This window comes from Argopecten irradians, unplaced genomic scaffold (genome assembly GCF_041381155.1).
Source record: "Argopecten irradians isolate NY unplaced genomic scaffold, Ai_NY scaffold_0129, whole genome shotgun sequence".
Taxonomy (NCBI): Eukaryota; Metazoa; Mollusca; class Bivalvia; order Pectinida; family Pectinidae; genus Argopecten; species Argopecten irradians.
The window spans coordinates 56813-72598 of record NW_027187596.1 but is presented as its reverse complement, the minus strand read 5'-3'; the positions used below and the strand labels follow the sequence as shown (position 1 = coordinate 72598).

Sequence of the window (15786 nt, the reverse complement as noted above, 5' to 3'; positions counted from 1 at the left end):
CGGCCCCATTTTACTATGTTTTAGGTTTAGCATTAGATGTTGAATATTAAAAATCATATTGAAGAGATTGATAAACAAATGATAGTGGGTGTTACTTACCGCATATTGCCGTGGCCTAGTGGTCTCTGCCCTCTTAAAAAATTAAATAAAAAAAATGAATAGACAATTTATACAGTTAAAAATAGTTTCTGCTCTTTTTTTGTTTTGTAATGTCTTTTGTCAAAGCTAAGCTGGTGTACTTAAGTGATTTGAACCGGATATGGTATATTAACATATTGATTTCTATAATTATTTATATTATCTGTTACTGTTTTAATTCATGTTGTATAAATTGACAAGAAATATGCGCTTATGTATGAAATACTATTCATTAATCTTTTAAAAATAATTCACAAAAAGAAACAGTGATATCATACACTCATTTAAAACCACATAGAAACTTACTTCTACAATTTGACCTTCAACGACAGCCTAAAATGAATCAATTACTGATCAATTTAATATCAATTACTTATCAAAACATATCAATTACTTATAAAAACATATCAATTACTAATAATTTAATATTATTTAATAATCAATTAATATCAATTCATAATCAATAAATATTACTTAAAAGTAATTTTAATAATAAATTCATTTCATTAAATAATCAATTACTATCAATTAATAATCAATTTATATCAATTACTTATCAATTTATATCATTTAATATCAATTACTAATCAATTAATATCATTTAATATCAATTAATAATCAATTAACATCGATGCATAATCAATTAATAATATAATATACCAATTTACTATCATTCAACACAGTCTATTTTGTAACGTTGTCTGGCTTTTTATAAAAATCATTATATTTCACTTTTTACAATTTATTGTAATAACAGCCGTCTGTAGCAAATTGCAGTTTTAGATAAATTCAAAAACGAATTTTTAAAAAAAACACCCGATTGATACGCAGTGATACAGTGACTGGTTGAAAACAGGAATTTCCGATTTTATTGCTAAAAATGTCCCTATTGAAATTTAATGTAACGCGTAATTCTGTCAAATGGGATACATTTGTTTTGACAAAAGTTCCTAAACATTATGTGGGTAAGGTGAATTATGTACATTTTGAAAAGACTGAAGCAGAAATACATACATATTCCCGCGGAGTCATGATCAGTAGTAGAAGAAGATGGTGTTGCCTGCAAAACCAAAATACAAACAGGATAAAAGCTGCCTAAAAAATAGTTAATTACTTAATTAAACACAAAGAGAGAAGCAGCAAAAGGAATCGCTATAAAACATAATCTCACACTAGGATAGATAAACATATTAATAATGCATCGATACTTACGTATGAACCACTGGCATCACTACCACCACTTCCGTTAATCGTATTCGACATGGCCTGGCAGAGGAATATGATAAAAACATGTTATTGTTCTTAAAATAAACCGAAACGTGTTAATTTTTGGAATATGAGCTTTTATTGTTCATTCATTTCAAAATTTATAACTTTATGAATTGCTGTTATTCAATGCTTGTTTATGAAGAATTTAAATCATAATATAAAGAAAAGTCAGAAACTGAGACGTGCAGGATAAAAAATACTGTAAAGAAAAAAATAATGATAATCCCAAATAATTGCTAAACAAACTTTCACTCCATATAAAAGTTTATGTTGTCACTCTACTGACAGCATGCTCCGAATTCTTTGTCCCAGTTACGAGAGCTGTGGATTTTTCATGCTGGAGACCCGGGTTCGATTCCTGGTCGGGGCACTCGACAAGAATGTGTGTTTCCTTTTCTTCTACACTGGTCTGTGTTCCCAAGGCTACTATATATAGGTGACATGGTAATTGAGAGATAGATGGCTGACTTATGTTCGTGTATATTTTGTGACTAGGTGCTTAACAAGAAGTGAAGTTTCATGGTTTTGGATTCATTTTTATCATTCACACGTTTGTCTTATTGGAGCTACATAAAATGTTTAAGCATAGATTTAACAATTAATTTTATAACCCTATTAAATATGCATGCTTTTTATGTTTGTTGTTGTGGTTTTTTTTATTAATTTTTATTAATTATATAATCATTCTGTTTTTGCAAATTTAGAGGAGTTATCTGCCCTCGTTGAGAGACAAAACATGTTTATTTGGACGGGCGTGACATCATACTTTTAATTTCGCCCAAAACGTATAGGCGTTGCAATGGATAGCCATCCGTATCAAAATAAGCAAATTGGGACAAGATGTGATAGTATTGCTAACAGTATAACAACATTGTCCCTTGGTATATACATTGTATATACACCTGACTAATGAGGGCTGCGTGACTCCTTAAGCTGTTTTGTTAACAGAGTCCTCAATAGATTTACAAAACATATGTATGATAATATCTGGCTTACAAAAAAGGGCTTGTCCTGTCGGACGAGTCGTTTGAAGGTTCTAATACAACACTACTTCCTCATTCCTCCTATCACTATAACAATGCATGTGTATGACTCCGTGCAATAAGTGTCAACAAGCGTTGTCGACTGTATGTATTACGTGGAATCTATTAACAGGCTGTATAGTACTTCATATATGTATACGTTGTTTAGAAGTAATAGAAAAACGTTTTCGTTTGTTTGGATAATACAAGCTGTTTGACTCATAATGAAAATGCATGATTCGTAAATAACTTTCAAGTATCTATATACAGATATGTAATAGAACAAAACGCCACTTTCTCTCAATGAATTCAAACCATTAATAATTAAAATCCTAGATAGTTTCTTTGGGAATCGACAAAATTCATTTTCGTACTGTTTACCGTCAAACTTGACATCAGAGGACCCAGAAACATTTTTTTCTTTTGAAATCAAATGGCCTTTTTACACGAGAGGCAGGGTAACGGTAAAAAAACAAAACAAAAAAGGTTTACCAGGAAAGAGTGATATACCGTATTCAGAGTGGCTCAGGATATTAAAACTCCCTTCAGTAGCATACAGACGGATTCGCAGAGATATGATTGAACTTTACAAAATTTCAAGTGGCATACATGATAAAGACTCCTGCAGTTATATATGTTATATCAGCACTTTAAAAACGGATTTGATGAAACATGGAAAAACTTAGACATTTTGTACAATTATAAGGCAACCATAACTGGAAATAAACTTAAAATTCAATATAGATTATTAAAACGAGTCCCGTGTAGAGGAACTTTTTCTATGCACGTCCTGGAAAACAATTATAACATAGTGAAAATGTGGTCTTTACAGGTGGTCGATATATAGGGATGGCTATTAAAGCAGGTTTGAATGTAAATAGAAATGTTCAAACAATGTCTGGCGGAGAAAAAACGACACCACATTTGAATGAGGTAAACTGTACAATAAAATAAATAATGGTTCTAATATACAGCAAGTACAAACTCTGGATCAGTTGGTGCAGTTGCAAGTCCTTTATTGGAATTATACTATCAATACGAGTGACTTATTGTATGGTTTTGAATTTTTATGATATTTGATACAGAATATGATATACAAATACGAAACATTTGGGTTGAAAAGAGACTGAAGTAAATATTTGTAACCATATATATCTGTTATTATCATAAATTATATTTTATCAATAATGAATCATAATCACGACAAAAACACGAGGCAAAAATCAATATTTAAATCGGTATTATCTAAAATATCCCTAATGATAGTATTACGGGAAATATTGTTTTACATTACCCTGGAAAGATGTAAATTACTTAAAGTGAATAGCGGGCAAAGAAAACCATTGGCCTTCAAAATGTCCATACATACAAAAACGAATTGCATGTGTGTTGTCCAGTTTTGACTACTGAAATTATGGGAAAGCCCGTGTTAATTTAACACATTTCTAAAAATAAATTCGTTAAAATCTTTGAAAGCGAGGCTGCGTGGAAATGTCAACATGAACACAGCCAGCCGGGAGGACGTTTTAGGATTCCTATAAAAGTCAAATTTTTCAGCTCCCAAAATGTTATAGATGAGCTTTACTGTTATCAAAGAGCACATGTTGATTTATAAAACATTTCTTTTTAATGGTTTACTTAATGAAAATTTCATTTTCAAGAAAATGCCCAAGAAATTACTAAGATCACCGACGATCTATGTCTAATATACAATGAGAAAATTATAAATACACTTAGGACCTCAAAAGTTTTTAAACACATTCTGTATAGCAATAGCTCAAAAACTAAACAAATGAACAAATGGGAACACTACTTTAATAACGAGGATATGAATTGGGAACTAATTTGGCAAACAATCAAATATTCAATAGCAGATAAAAAATGTAAGGATTTTCAATGGAAACTTATACAAAGAATAGTAAGCACAGAACATAAACTTAAACTAATGAAGAAATCAAACGGCCTATGTACATTCTGTAAAATTAATGAAGAAACCTTAACTCATTTATTTTATTCATGCCCAAAAAATGAATTACTATGGCAAAAAATTAAAAATGTCATTATAAGGCTATTTAACTTACCCCCTAAATTATATTATGGAAGAAAAACACATTATGTTAGGACTGAATACTTATTTCAACAAGGAACAGCAAATCATTACCAGTTTTATCATAATGACAATAAAATGGTGGATTTGGAAAACAAAAAAATATTATTAAATATCGATAATAACACTGATCATGACGAAAATTTTATATTCAGACACACTAAAAATAATTTAATCAGAACAGCAAACATTTTTGGATTGGATGGGACATTGGAAAAATTGACTACGATACTAGAAAATGAAGTGTGATTGTAATAGAATGAGAGAACGTAGAATGAGTCAATGAGAGGGATGTAAAAAAAATATACAACCTAACAAGCATTAAGGAAATATTAGATATTATATTGAATGAAATAGGAGTAAGTAAGAGAACGACAGTATTAGAGAGAATGAGATATATTTGTACAACGAAAGGAAATAATAGTGCGATAATATGCTGAAGTTAAGATAATCATATAAGAAAATGCTTAAAAAAATGAGAGATGAGAAAGTTAGTGAATGATGACTATGTACAAGTTGTTTATATGTAAAATGTTTTTATGCAATAAAATATAAAAAAATGAAAATTTCATAAAGAATAAAAATAGAATAAATATGTATGCTGCAATACGGTATATGAACATTTTTTTATAATGTTGAGCAAGTTTTATTCATGATATTGTTGCCTTATTATATGTGCCGTATTTGTCATACTCACGAATCATGATCAGCTTTTAATATAGTCATCGCCAAAATTTACCATTATTTTGAGATTTGCAGTACTTTAAATGCATTGGTTTTAATTTTACAAGTGCAAATAAGAGCTGAAAATGATTTTTGGCAGTACCGCCAGATATCATTATACTTAAATTTATCGTGAAGTGAAATGGGTACCTATGGTCAAACTATGAAGCCAAACTGTATGCTACAATTTCATTTCACATTTTGACAGTGTTATTAGCAATCATAAAGTGATTTCGACAGGAATGTTTCTATCTAAACATACATAAGGCATAAAACATTTAGTACATAATTAATGTGTTGGAACTAACCTTTATAAGACATATGAAACCATGTGAATGATCAAAACCTTATGGTTTTCGATAGATTAAATGAGAAAACATAGCATGTCGAAATTTTAGCCCAGTTACTGCACATGTAACTTTAATGAATACAAAGAGAAAGAAGGCAATATATAGTTTTGAACGGGCAACTACTTGAACATTTACAGATCCATCTTATCTCCTGCCAGTGAGGCAAGTATATGTACGTATGTGGTGTTGAACATAAGCTTAAACCCAATATTAGTCAAGAAGTAATGAAACATATATTACAAAAATCAATATATAAAGGTATCCCATGTTTTCTCATTTACAGTATTGCAGTAGGTTTTTTTTTACAATATCGCAGTAGCCTATTGTATTCTTCCAACTGTATTTGCTGTAAAGCAGCAGGTGAGAAAAGGGAAGATGAATCTCTCATTGAAAAGCTTTTTATCTTTCTTGATGGTTTTATATAATCAAATAATTACATAGATTATATTTCGGTTTAATATTCATATTTTGCAGTGAACCTAGTGTAAAATTAAATTATATTAAAAAAGTGAATAAATCGTTCATATAAAAGTTAAAATTGCTTTTGTTGACATAATCACATGCAATGATATCAATGAGTCGTTAAAAAAATAACAGTATTGATTTGACACACTGTAGTGCATAAGCGGCTTTGTTACGATCACCATTGGTTACCGGGCAATGCATAGGAATCTCTCTCGTAATCAGATATATATCACATGGTAAATATGTTGAATCTATTGCTAAAGATGAAGTTTTGTTTGACCTCAAAACCTTAAATACATTGTACCTAAGATGTTACAAATTATCTAGAAAACAAGAGAAAATTGATTCATTCAAGTTCCAAACTTACCCGTGTGTCTAGACTCCAAAAGGATTTCACAACCAGGAAGTTCCCAGCATAACAATGGATTTGCGATATCGACGACCTTATGTATGATTATACGAATTTGTTCATGCACACACTGCATACATTAGGTAATTATATCTATTACGTATGAATAGTTAATAATGTCCATGGGGTACTTCTAAAGACTATACTTAACTTTTTGAATGGTGTGTTTTGTTGTATTTGTTCTTGTTGTTACTGCTGCAATAGCTACCACTCGAATAAGAAAATACAAATATAGATAGGATCCTGCCACATTTATCAATTAAACGGATATATACAGAGAGAGAGGGGGTGTTAATAGAATATTTCCTTACCTTTAGGATAAGACAGAAAAAATCTGTAACCGAGGAGGATCACGATTATCTAACTCGAGGCTTGCCGATGGTTAGACTGCCGTGAATCTCCTCCAAGGATACAGTCTCCTCTGCCCTACAGTCTAGGTAGGGAATAATCTACTTTTTCTGTCCCAAGTCATTTTCAAGAGTTCAAAACTGCCTTAAACAAAGTTTAACAATTTTCTTTTAGAATTAAAAAAACCTCCAATTTGATACAGTATATTATCCACATATATGACTTTGCTTTGTCTGGAATCGCGTACTTGCTCCTTCTCTGGTAGAGATTGTTCTGTCGTAACCTCAAGGTAGTGAAAGAGCATATTAATGTAATGTTCCCGTGACTTTTAGGTTTAAGACCCTGCTTTAATAACTATTTAACAGGGCCTTAACCTTAATTGGTGATTTTGGAACACATATGATTTAATGTACACAATGAGCTGCATACAGAATATAGGGTTTACAATTATTGAACAAATAGAAAACACATCGCTTTAAAAAGATTATTCGCTGAAGATCAATTATACTTTTAATATTTTCATCTGTATTCAGTTAACAGCAAAATTGTTATTTCAAAATTAGTCCTATCTAGTAATAGATTTGATGATCTTGCATATTTAAGTTGATAAGGCCTAGTTCTTGAGTAACATGCCACAATTTTTGTATATAATGGATTGCCTCAATAAATAAATTCCCTATAATACCGCAAAAATACCGCCAAACCCTGCATTCTGTCATCCGCTAACTTCTTTTAAGTACAAAGTTCCTAGTCCCCCGAACCTAACACCACATGGATCACATTTATTGACTGGGGTATTATTAATATTAATATCACTCTGCTAGGCCTTCAGACATGCGTGAATAAACACTAGACAATATACTATAATTACCTATATGCAATGTATACACTATTCGTCCGTCGAAGTGTCATTTGTTTTTCAGTAGTGTGGGTTTGCGACTTTGATATTAAGTTCAATACACATGGCGTCTGTTTGCGAAGACAGAGAACGTCTCTCCCTGCATATTGCGTAGGTAAATGTAGAACTATATTGTGTTCTATTTTAAGGCATACAGAAAATTCCACTTGGGAATTACCCGATTGTCTTTCATACGAGAAAAAAAATCTATATTTATGTAACAGGGCGAGAGTAGTATGCCACCAGCCAGACTCGAACCCGCGACCCTGGTCTTAATGGTCCCCCGATTTACCAAGAGACATTCCATCTAGCGCGAAGCTAGAAGGTGACCGTATCACTATTACGGTTTAAATTAAAATTAAAATTGAATTAAAACCCACTACACTTATGGCATAATAATAGCTGTTGACATGTTTGTTATTACAAATCTAAGAGGATATGATAACTATTTCAGTTGCATCTTTTAAATATAGGACATTTATGCGCATGTATCTATATTGTAAATTGTTAAGCTACTAAATTGATACAAGCGCATGTATCATATGTCAGTCACGTTCTAGTCCTATATTATATTATTAGTTGTTTATCTATAGTATTAGTTGTTTTTTTTTTTTTCATTTTGTCTAATATATAATTTTAGGCAAAAATTAACAATAGAAATGAAATAAAAAGCCTCATAGTATAGGTAGGTTTAGCAGACCAGTTGCGTTCGATCGTGATGAGGATCTGCGTAATGTAAACGCCGCTGTGCCGCCACTCCCGTTATAACGCCAAAATCGGCACTGGACAAAGATGGCGGCATAAGGGGGAACTACTGTATAGGCATAAAGAGTAGAACAATATCTATATGACCACTACTTCTGGCATTCCCTATCGGACTAACATTATTAAAACTCAATCACTTTGAAAAACAAATGATACAATCTCAACGACTTTGAATTTACGTTTTTATTCAAAGTCGGCTGAAAGATGTACCTTGAAAAAACCTTAAGTTTTGCACCATATTTAGTAATTAAATTTTTTTTTTTTTGCTTTCTTTATTTTCAAAGTGTGTTATTTTGTCGATTTGGGTTGTAACTAGAATGCATGTATCAAAAGCAATCGAACTAGGCAGTGCAGTCGCTATTTGATATGACATAACCTTATGTTAGTTCTAAAAGGGACAGTTCTGTCAGGCGTATTCTCTAGCACTAGGTAGGCGGTTTGGGGCCCAATATGAACCTTGTATTCTATATCATATGTTGTTGCCGTGTGGTTGAGTTCAACCAGGAAGGCTTTCCTTAGGCACAGATAACTGGAATACAAAAGGTACCCGCAGTATTATATATATTTAAAAATAGTTACTTGCATAACATAGGTAACACAATACATGGCTCATTTAAAAGCCTACTACCTAATCCGAAACGATTTTTTTTTAAGGGAGTATCAAGCGAGATTGGTGATTTTTGTAAAGCCGCAAAAGTTATCAACTTACCGCTAATACTACACTTATCACCTTGTAAAATATTTGCTTAAAGTAAATAAAATATTAATTTTCATAATACGGGTCGTCCTCACTACTTTGAGTTAGCTGACTATCACTGCGCTATTCACATAACAGTGAAATGAATCTTCTGTGAACATAAGTTGCGCAAAAAGTTTTACATTTATTTGGTGCAAAAACCTCATTTTAGGACTTATATATCAATTTCATTATGTTCTTTTATTATTGTTAAGAGACTTTTCAATTTTTATTTGGCAAGGTGTTGGGCCTTTAAAGAACGGAATCCATTAATAGGTAATCATGTATGATGCAATTTTCATCTCAATAATTGCATTTAAAAGTAATCATTATAATTAGCTTAACATTTTATGACACTTTACAAAATAACTCCAGAATAGTTGTACGGTGAAATCATTTGGTCGCTTAACATTCTAAATGTATGAAGAAATATTTAAAGTGATTAAGATTTATCGACAACCCTTAGATTTGCAATGGCCTGTCAGGTATACTTGTTAAGGGATTTCATTAGTCTCTGTTACATTTTAAATATATGTTAGAATCATTGTTCAATATAGAGAAAACAATGACCAAGTGTGGATAGTTTGATTATATTTGACATCATTCAGAGTAGAAAAATCGCAGGAACTTAATTTCGTCAATGTGAACCGCGGATATTACTAAATTAAATCCTTCGTCTGTGTTTTTCTGGGCTACGCTTTCTGACTGAATACCTTTGCCGTGTCATCTATCTACCTCCCTACTTTATTTAAGCATTAAAAAATGAAAGAAAAAAAGTTTGCTACTTATCGTCGCAGACCCGCGGCTGGTCACACTATACTTCGCTACAATTATACGTGTAGTGTAGTGCGATCAGACGTGGGTCCCTGACGATAGCTACACTTGTATGAATGATTCTAAAAAAGTAGCAAAAATAAAAAAAAATAATTTAAACTCAATGAAATCAGATATGTTTTTTTGTGTACAATACATTTGATTTTTAAGGTATTTTTTTTCAAAGTAATATGCAACATCAATGTACTATTGTGAACTGATTGATGATAATTGATATTTATTTACAAGATATATATTTGAAATTCCCTGTGTAAACTATGATAACTATCAACGCGCTTTTAACGCGCTTTATCAACTGTGCTGTTTTTTGTTTGTTCAACACTATTCTGGTTTAATTGTGACCAGCATATCCTTGTCGTGTCACCTCTCTGCCACAGTATTTTGTTCTAAGTTTAAGCATCTAGAAGTATAATTTTCAAAATATCATTCGCCTTAAAGTTGTATGTGCTATAACTGGCCGACCATTTTTAAGATCTTTGTTCTTCAGTGATCTATTGAATGTGATTAAGCTGTGAAATCGATTTCAAAATGAACAGAACATAAAATGACATTTCCTTATGTATAACTCGTTAATTTACAATCTAAGAATTTTATGCATTGTAAAAAATTCGTGTTTTTTAAAGGTTTGTTGTGTTTAGATGAGAGCAAACCTGACAGCAATCCACTTTACAATCATTAATAACGAATACACCCTAACGAATACACTTTAAATGAAATGGTTATAACCACACCTTTGGCTTCGTGGTTCATGGCCCTAATTTGCTCATAGTCACCGTCACAATATATGAAAAGTATAATGTTTTAGTTTGTTGAACTAAAGCTTTAAACAGCACATCTATTTTGAAACGGTAACATTAAAAACACTTATAGTGATTGCACGTAGTGTAATATCTAACTAATGTTTGGAAATTTTTGGCGTTTCAATATCAAATTTCAAAGCTTTTCCTTGATTCGTGCGTATAAAAAATAAGGCACATATAATTTTAAACAAACTTACTTGTTCGTGCAATGAACACAGAGAAAAGGATTTCAAACGATAGTGAATGCAAAGAATCCTGTAAGCATTTAGTTAATCTAAATCGTGGGGTCACGTTCGGATGACCTTTTTACCACGTGTACTCCAGATCAAATACATTTTCTACACATTTCTACGTCAATTGATAACGCTATTTCGTCCCAGTAAGCATATACATTTAGCATTGTTATGCCACTTTGGGCAAGATGACTACGTGCGCGAAAATTATTCGGACAGCTTTTTCAAACTAGTTCGTCCCAGTCAAGATTCTGGCAGTGCCAATTTTAATTGGCCATTTCCAAAGGTCATCCTGACGTGACCCCTAATGGGATGTTGTCAGATCCTCATATCAAACGTAGTGATAATAAGGATCTGTATTTTAATCAGATTGGGCCCAGCTCCTCCTGCCCCCGGGGGGTCAGAGCCAAAATTTATACAAGTTCTGTTCCCCTTCCCCCAAGGATGTTTCTGGCCAAATTTGATTACAATTCATGCAGAACTCTAGGACAAGTAGCGATTTATAGGATATACCTCTATTTCCCCTATTGGGCCCAGCTCCTCCTGCCCCCGGGGGGTCAGAGCCAAAATTTATACAAGTTCTGTTCCCCTCCCCCAAGGATGTTTGTGGCCAAATTTGGTTACAATTCATGCAGAACTCTAGGACAAGTAGCGATTTATAGGATAAACCTCTATTTCCCCTATTGGGCCCCACCCCTCCTGCCCCCGGGGGGTCAGAGCCAAAATTTATACAAGTTCTCTTTCCCTTCCCCTAAGGATGTTTGTGGCCAAATTTGGTTACAATCCATGCAGAACTCTATGACTAGTAGCGATTTAAAGGATATATTGACGGACGGACGACGGACGCCGCGCCATGGCATAAGCTAAAAATTGCAGGTACTTAATTTCGTCAATATGAACCGCGGATATTACTAAATTAAATCCTTCGTCTGTGTTTTTCTGGGCCACGCTTTCTGACTGAATACCTTTGCCGTGTCATCTATCTACCTCCCTACTTTATTTAAGCATTAAAAAGTGAAAGAAAAAAAGTTTGCTACTTATCGTCGCAGACCCGCGGCTGGTCACACTATACTTCGCTACAATTAGACGTGTAGTGTAGTGCGATCAGTCGTGGGTCCCTGACGATAGCTACACTTATGAATGATTCTAAAAAATTAGCAAAAAAAAAAAAAAAAAAAAATCAATGAAATAAGATATGTTTTTTTGTGTGTACAATACATTTGATTTTTAAGGTATTTTTTTTCAAATTAATATGCAACATCAATGTACTATTGTGAACTGATGATAATTAATATTTTATTTCGGACAAACATAATTTTTTTTCAGATATAACACGTCTGTTTTCCTTTAAATCGCATTTCCGAAGCTTCTGTCAGCCGTCACAAATAACTTTTGACACAAAAAGGAGAGAAATACTTTACTTTCTATACTAAATAAAAAACCAATTTAATTTCCGCGTTTTTTATATATGATGGCTTTTAATACCATGTCAACAGACAAATCACTGTACCTTCATGCTACATGCTTATCTGTGTTTTACTTGAAAACTTTTAGCATTTCCAAAACAAAAGTTAAACGTTTAGAAAATCCATATTGGTGACCGAAAATACTTTATAACAGCATATATATTTGATATTCCCTGTGTAAACTTTGTTAATGCATGGTTTTTAACCGCGCTTTATTAAACGTGCTGTTTTTTGTTTGTTCAAAACTATTCCTGGTTTGATTGTGACCAGCATATCCTTGTCGTGTCACCTCACTGCCACAGTATTTTGTTCTAAGCTGTAAGCACCTAGAAATTAAATTTTCAAAATATTATTTGCCTTAAAGTTGTTTGTGCTATAACTCGGCGACCATTTTACAATGATCTTTGTTCTTCAGTGATCAATTGAATATGTGATTACTTAAGCTGTGAAATCATTAAGATGAACAGAACATGAATGATTCCTTATATATAACGTTAATTACAATTCAGAATTTATGTATTGTAAAATTCGTGTTTTAATGTTTTTTATGTTTAGATGGGAGCAAACCTGCAGGAATCACTTTACCATTATTAATAACGTAACACTTTGAAATGAAATGGTAGACCACACCTCGGCTTCGTAGTCAGGCCTAATGTGCTCATTTCACCGCACTATATATGTAAGTATAAGGATTTTGGCAGTACTGCAAAAAAATCTTTACAGCACATATTTGAACGGGTAAAATTAAAACTTATGGATTGTAAGTATTGTAATACTAAAAATGATTGGAAATTTTTGGCGTTGAATGTCATATTCAAAGCTTTCCTTTATTCGTGCGTATAAAAAAATAAGGCACATATAACTTTTAACAAACTTACTTGTTCGTGCAATGAACACAGAGAAAAGGGATTCAAATGATAATGAATGCACAGAGTCTTGTAAGCATTTACTAAATCTAAATCGCAATCTGATTAAAATACAGATCCTTATAACCACTCCGTTCAATATAGGATCTGACAATATCCCATATGGGGTCACGTTCGGATGACCTTTTACCATGTGTACTCCAGATCAAATACATTTTCTACACATTTCTACGTCAATTGATAACGCTATTTCGTCCCAGTAAGCATATACATTTAGCATTGTTATGCACTTTGGGCAAGATGACTACGTGCGCGAAAATTATTCGGACAGCTTTTTCAAACTAGTTCGTCCCCAGTCAAGATTCTGGCAGTGCCAATTTAATTGGCCATTTCCAAAGGTCATCCTGACGTGACCCCTAACGGGATGTTGTTCAGATCCTCATCAAAAACTTAGTGATAATAAGGATCTGTATTTTAATCAGATTGTCTAAATCGTGAATATGAAATAGCCGCATAAAAAGCACAAAATTTAATTTCAGCATTTTTTATCTATTGCGTCTGTGTATCGTTTAAACACAGCTAGGGCAAACTCGTTTCTTCTCAGTGTTGGATCATACTGGTACAACAGTACATAAAGCAGCGGCAATAAGTATTCATAATCCAATTTATTGTGAAATCATCAAGGCAGACAAGCGGAAGGAACGGAAAGAAACGAGAAAGGAACAGAACTATGTCTGACTGATTTACCATTCATTGTACAGGTTATTTAATAGCGAATAGTCGGGCAAGTGACTGTAAAATCGTTAAAAAAAATGGTATTAATAATATCGGGTATAATTTCTTATGAATTAGAAAAATAAAAACTTTCCGTCAAATCGCTGTACATGCGAAGAAAATAATTAATATCTATGGGAATCCTAAAAAGTCCTCCCGGACGGATAAGAGTGCAGTTCAATCTTAACGCAGATGCGCAACACCCACCCACTCTCCGTAGTAAACCCAAACATGGCTACCGTAGTTTTGAACCAAAATGTTTCCGCCAAAACAACCAAACTGACTCACCTAAAAATGCGAAAGGAAAGGCAATGGAGCAGCGACAATCCCAACAACATGACTCGGTAAAACATTACGACGCATGGAGAGTGTTAAATACAACTTGTTATAGTGAAGAGAACAGTTAAACGAAGCACGCGGCTCCGGACCCGCTACTGTACGTACCTAGGCCAACTACGTACCCGGTACTCCCTGCTCAGCTGATTGTGAGTGAGGTCTTCGTATATTTGATCATTATGTAAATAGTCCCACTAGCAGTATTTTTTCATAATGAGTGGTCAATTTGGTCACATGTTTCATACCTGTTCCCCAATCGCGTAAAAACGTAACCTTGGGGTAAAATAGCGCTAGCGGTTCTTTAGTGGGGCCTCTTTTAAGGGGTAATGAAATGCCCTGTATGCTACCGGTTCAATTTCATTACAGTTCTGATGTAAATTTTTGTTCTGTACATTGTTTCTGGTAGTGTGTATACACTCTACATTGTATATAGGAGTTCTACATTTGCTAGGTTAACTGGTAAAATTGTGTTGTATACTGTTCTGATATACACATACATATGTACATGTAGGTTTTAGCTTTGTTCTTTAGTAGATATATTTGGGAGGACCATATTACAATTATTTGTTCTCGGTATCATAATAATAAATTAGTGTTTGTTTATTTATTACAAAACTGTTACCTGGTTTCATGTGTATATGACACAAACTTTACAAGAGTTTGAAATGTACTGCAGCCCATGGTATCATTTATAACTTATCTGAATTTTTTGTTGGAACTATAGATAATGAATTTTGTATATTTTTTGAAACAATATTTCAAGAGTCAAGAGTCAAGAAAGTTTTATTTAGATTTAGAGTCGCATACATTGTCGGCGAACATAATAAAATTAGCCACTGTAGTGCTATTCTTGCCGACAATACATATGTAAAATATCACAGTAACTAAACAGGTTAAATATATATAGGACAGACAACAAATTTTTAACTATAGCAAAGAATGCAATAGATACATCGATATGCGAAACAAGCTAATACACAGTTTAGCAGAAAATAAAAAAAAAAAATAAATTTAAAGGTAAAAACTTAATTAATTACACTTGTATATCACACAAATGGTTACACAAAAAAGGTTAAGACACTTGAAGTGTAATGTACATAAATGTTTACTAATATAGGCAAAGTGTATATAATTTACGGATTTACACTAAAAAAAAAAAAAAAAAAAAAAAAAAAAAAAAAAAAAAAAAAAAAAAAAAAAAAAAAATAAAAAAAAAAAAAAAAAAAAAAAAAAAAAAAAAAAAAAAA

The 15786-nt window shown here is 32.6% G+C and overlaps 1 long non-coding RNA gene across 2 annotated transcripts in view; it reads right to left on the bottom strand.

Moving 5' to 3' along the window:
* Positions 1 to 898: 898 nt before the first annotated feature.
* The window catches only part of LOC138311820 (uncharacterized), a 69645-nt gene continuing 54757 nt past the window's right edge, over positions 899 to 15786 (bottom strand). For both annotated transcript variants that reach the window (XR_011206748.1, XR_011206749.1), the window contains exons 3-4: positions 1351 to 1404; positions 899 to 1198 (exon numbers count right to left, since the gene is read on the bottom strand). This is a non-coding gene — a long non-coding RNA (uncharacterized lncRNA). The remainder of the gene's footprint in view (positions 1199 to 1350; positions 1405 to 15786) is intronic.